Genomic DNA, 5,138 nt, shown 5'->3' with positions numbered 1-5,138 from the left:
AAACTCAGGCTTTAACCATTGAACTTCTTAGCAACCAACCTTTGCTCCTTTTTTCTTTCAAAAGTGGCATATTTCTTCACATATTTAACTCTAATACCTTAAATACACAAACGTATGTAAACAGTACTAACTCTTATTTATTATAAGCATAATTGGTATAAATGTAATATTATTAAGGGGTTAAAACTACAGTTTTGGGCTCTTATCACTGCTGCTAGAACATACCACACACAAATTTTGTCAGAGTTTGTGAATGAGTTTGTCAGAGTTGGAGATTAGTAACAATAGATTTTCTGGTAGTTTTGAGTTTGTCAGAGTTGGAATGATTGTTTATGTTTGGTTTATGGAGTGTTGTTATTTATATCATTGGTGATTACTTGTTTATTTGTACTTGTATGAGATAGTTTTGAGTTGGTTTGTGTTTTTCTCGAGGAGGGTGGTTTTGGACAATTCTGTCAGAGTTTGAAATAATGCATTTGTTATGTTATGTTGGTGGTGGGTAGAATCTGAGAGAATGAGGTACATGCCAAAAGTAGGTGTTTGGTGAAAGTCACTATTTTAAGATTTTGAGACTAGGTGATCGAGCTTCTACTAAACTTGTGTTTTTATTCAATGCACTTTAAAAAATTTAGATCTTATAGGATTCAGTCAACTAAAGAAGTGGGATAAAGTGTTTGTTTGGGTTCCAACTGTTTGGGTAAGAACTCACCGAACACACTAATGATCTTGTTAGGGAGATTGTTGTAGAATTGTTGAGATTGTACCTTCAATGGTTGCCTACGCATCCAAATCATTCCCTGGAATCAAGTCTCTCAAATGAACGTAGTTCTTTGTTTCAAAGCAATGGAGTATTTATAGGATAATAATGAGAAATATCATTTTCTTATTAATTGCAAGAAAATCTTCTGTAATTATGTAAAGTCTTAATATGGAAGCATATATTGACAAATATGTTTTCAAAATCTGAACCTGCTATATCTAGCTTATGGTGCCATAATTTTGGGCAGCGCAGGCACGCCATAATTTTGGGCAGGGCAGGCATGCCATGATATTGGGCAGGAAAGGCATGCCATAATTATGGGCAGCGCTGGCATTCTATAATTTTGGATAGGGCAGGCGTGCCATGATATCGGGCAGGGGAGGCATGCCATAATTTTGGGCGGAACTGGCACGCCATAATTTTGGACAGCGCTGACACGCCATAATTTTGTGCAGCTCATGTGATCAGCTCCCAAATGTGTGTTTTATTACCCGTATTTTGCTGCATTACATTCCTTCTTACGATTAATGAAAAGACAATTCATAGCTTTTACTGTCTTTTTCAAGTTAAGGAGTATTTCAGACCACTTATTATAAAAGTTGCATCTTAACACCAAAAAGAGTCTTAATCACACTTATTATGATGACCAGTAGTTGTTGTGGAAAAGTGCTGAAAAAGTCAAAGTCAACGGTTAAAGTCAACAGTCAAAGGACTCAAATCAGAAGACCAAAGATGGAGGCCCTTATTTCAAATTATGAAGACTTATCCCTAACCCTATCTTGGTCAAGAAGGCACCAAAAAGCAAAAGCAAAAGCAAAAGTGAAAGGGGTGAGGTGTCTAGTTTAGAATGGATGAGGGCAAATCTGTAAATGGTAAAAGTAAAGGTATATAAACAAAAAGCAAAGGAGAGAGAACTCATCCATTGTCTTAGGATCCAAACCATTTGGTTTGTTTATTTTCTTGTCTTGTTTTTCAATTTATGTTTTTAATTTCTTGTTATTTCATTTCCTTTATTTCAATCAACTTGTTACTTGTTCTTTGTTTCAATCTTCATCTTTTTCTTGTTTGCTTGTTTCATTTCAATGTTTTAATCAATCTTCCTTTCATGTTTTCAAGTTATTTTAATCAACAATCAAAGCTTTTAAGTTCATTAGCTTAGAACCATTCTAATATTCAAGAGTCTACCTTTCTTCTTCTATCTTCCTCACTCAAACTCTAAACAATTTAGGATGAACCTAAACTTTTAAACTCTTTTGAAGTATACTCACTACAATATTAAAGCTTCAAATGGTGCTGCTACCGGGGGTTAGAGTAATTAAAGCTTCAAATGGCGCCGTCGTCATGGATTGAAGGAGTGAGAGTGATTGGTTGAGAATCTAAGAAGGGATCATCATTCTCACCTCTCCATTTCTATTTTCTTTATTTTTTGTCATTTTATTTTTATTGTTTCTCTGTACTGAGATACTTTTTTGCAAATCAAGTTGCGACAACAAAGGTGGAGAGGAGTTGATCCAATAGGCGAAAGACGACCGTCGTCCACTGGCACCGGCAAGTGACCGCGCGGGCGGCGCGAGCACAACCGCTGGGTCACCTCAACACAAGTGTGTGCAATTTTTTCGAGGTCCAGTTCATTTGTGACACACAGTTGTACTCCGATCCCAGATTTTGTAATAGAGTAGGAGAAAACATTGGAACTTGTTTGTAATAGTTAGTGATAAAAAGAAAAAAAGAAAAAAAAAAAAAAAAAAAAAAAAAAAAAAAAAAGGAAAACTTGGTTTTTGATTGATTTCTTATGATAAACAGGAGTTAAACTTGGTTTAAGTTTAATACTTACTAAGGGATTAGAGTTTTAATTGCCTTGGGAAGTTCAAGTGTGTGAGGCAAGTTATGGATCATAGCTCACACACTTTGAATCAACTTGGTAATCAACACTCTAAGTCCAATTGACTCTAGTCAATCTAGGAGATTAATCTAAAACTAGTTAATTAGATTAGTATAATCTTAGTTTAGTTTTAAGTTTGAGCCCTTGAAGGCAAAGTTGTATAAATTGTCAAAATCCAATTGTGGGCTTTTTAAGTGGGCCTTTATTGGTAACTTAAAACAGAGTAAAGCTCGAAAGGTTGGGCCTGATTCTCATATCAAGCGCCAACCGACGTCGTCTTCTCCTCAAGCAGCATGTAAGCACGACTTGAGAGGTAAATTCTAAACCTCCTCGAAGCCCAAGTAAGAGGATACTTGTGTGTTCAAACATGCTTACGTGATTGTTTGAAATTTACTTTCCGCACTACAATTTACATTCGCGCATAACGCTGAACTCGAGCCATAACAACCATTGGGAAGTTATTACCCAATATAGGTAAATTGGACGTTGCTTGATTCTTGAAAGCCCTAGACCAAAAAAAATTATTTAAAATCAATCAACTAGAGCCAAAGTAGTCACGCTCCTCTAGAAAAGGACAAAATTTTAGCCACGAGGATTTAGAGTAATCAGTTACCAAATTTCGGTGGACCAACTACCTTCCTCACTCCCCTCCCCTAGATTCATCGTGAGTGAGATTCTTGGTAGCACACCACTTGGTAAAATGATTGCCTACACTTCTAAGACGTGTAGTAGAGTCATCTTAGTCTCGCGCCCAACTGTTCCTCTGAACAGGGCATAATAAAATATATACCAAGAGCAAAGTTCTCAAAACTCCATACTTGCAAAACACGAATTTCAATTTCTTGAGCATACAGTGCACCGTTTGCGCATGTTAGGATAGTTTTGGTGTCTTGCTAAAAGTGTATGATACTACATTCAGGCACTTCTAGTATTAGCAAGAATAAAACTTACTCACGTAGAAGAGTTCGTCACCCTAGACAATCTCCTATTTCTAGTCCTCCATCTCTTAAGATGGCTGACGAAGTAGTGCAAGTTAAAGAGCCTCTCTCCAACTTCTACACACCGTTGCAAGATGGACCTCCATCTTGTATACGACTCACACTGCTTACGAGCGATTTTAGGATTCCACCGAATGCGTTCAATCTTCTACCCATCTTCCACAGGTTAGAACACAAGTTAGCGTACAGGCATCTACGCCGGATACATGAAGTATGTAATACCTTTCATCAACTGGCGTCACCGACGATTAGGTTAAGCTGCGAGTGTTTCCTTTCACTTTAGCTGGCAAGAGTCACGCTTGGCTTCTTTCATAGAAGGCTAACTCTTTTGATACATGAGAAAAGGTTGTGTTCTCCTTCATAAAGAAGTACTTTCCGCCGAAGAAAACAGAAGAGATAAGAAGCAAGATACAGTTCTTTAAACAGAGTCCGAGTGAGACATTTTCTGAAGCATGGGATAGATTCTCTGACCTACTCCATTCATGTCCTCACCATAAACTAGAAAAATCCACTCTTGTCCAATGTTTCTTCAATGGTCTTCTCCCATAACACAAAGTAACCCTTGACATCATGAGTAATGGTAATTTTTTAGATGGAGGTGTAACCAAAGCTTTAACCTTTCTTGAAAACCAAACTGAAAAGAGTACCCATTGGGGCGACAAAAACAATTCCAGAATAGCCCAACCCAGTACAACTAAGGCTAGTGGTATTTTTTTTAGGTGAAATCAGATCCAGAAATAAAAACCCTAATAGAAACCCTCACAAGAAAGATAGATGTCCTCACAACCAAACAAAAAGACCAAACCCCTATCCTGTCATGAACGTAAATACCTTACCATGTAATTTTTGTCTAAGCTTAAATCATATAGATGCCACCTGTCCCTTGATCACAAACCTATCATCACTTCAGCCAGAATAAGTATGTGCTTTCAATGTACCCAATACACCATGGAGACAACATTCAAACTTCGCATGGACAAACATTCCACAAAACCAAACACCACCAGGTTTCAACAAACCAACAAATACCTTCAGACAAGGACAAGGATAAGATACTTATATCAATCAGAACAGAGCATTGGTTCCATCCCAGTTTAACTAGAACTATAAAAACCCACCTATCAACAACCAAAGAGACCTAGCTTCCGTTACACCATCAACTAGTGTCCAAACAGATAATCCCACTGAAATAATGTTATATGGCATGCAACAGCAAACCCAAATCCTAGCATCCATGCAACAATCTCTGAACTTGTGACCCCAAGATAAAACCAAGAAAGGTGTGTTCCCAGGTTAAGCTATTCCTAATCTTAAACTAACAAACACAGCCTTTGAAGCAACAAATGACATGAACGAAGCTGGAGTGCTAAAAACTCATTCTTAATCATCCCATCTACGAGGATTGACTCCTCTTGTTTCGATGTATTCCTTTCCCTTTCCATTCCATCTTTTGCTTTAAGGGGATACATCAATAAGGTAACCGGACTTCTCCACTTGG

General features: G+C 37.5%; 1 non-coding gene across 1 annotated transcript; it reads right to left on the bottom strand.

The window, feature by feature from the left end:
• Window positions 1-4,034: 4,034 nt before the first annotated feature.
• Window positions 4,035-4,140, bottom strand: LOC147492565 (small nucleolar RNA R71). The gene has a single exon (XR_015200642.1). It is a non-coding gene; the product is annotated as a small nucleolar RNA R71 (small nucleolar RNA).
• Window positions 4,141-5,138: the final 998 nt, after the last annotated feature.

The sequence above is a fragment of the Coptis chinensis genome, chromosome 6 (assembly GCF_015680905.1).
Source record: "Coptis chinensis isolate HL-2020 chromosome 6, ASM1568090v1, whole genome shotgun sequence".
Classification (NCBI taxonomy): Eukaryota; Viridiplantae; Streptophyta; class Magnoliopsida; order Ranunculales; family Ranunculaceae; genus Coptis; species Coptis chinensis.
This window is presented reverse-complemented; position numbering and strand designations above follow the sequence as displayed.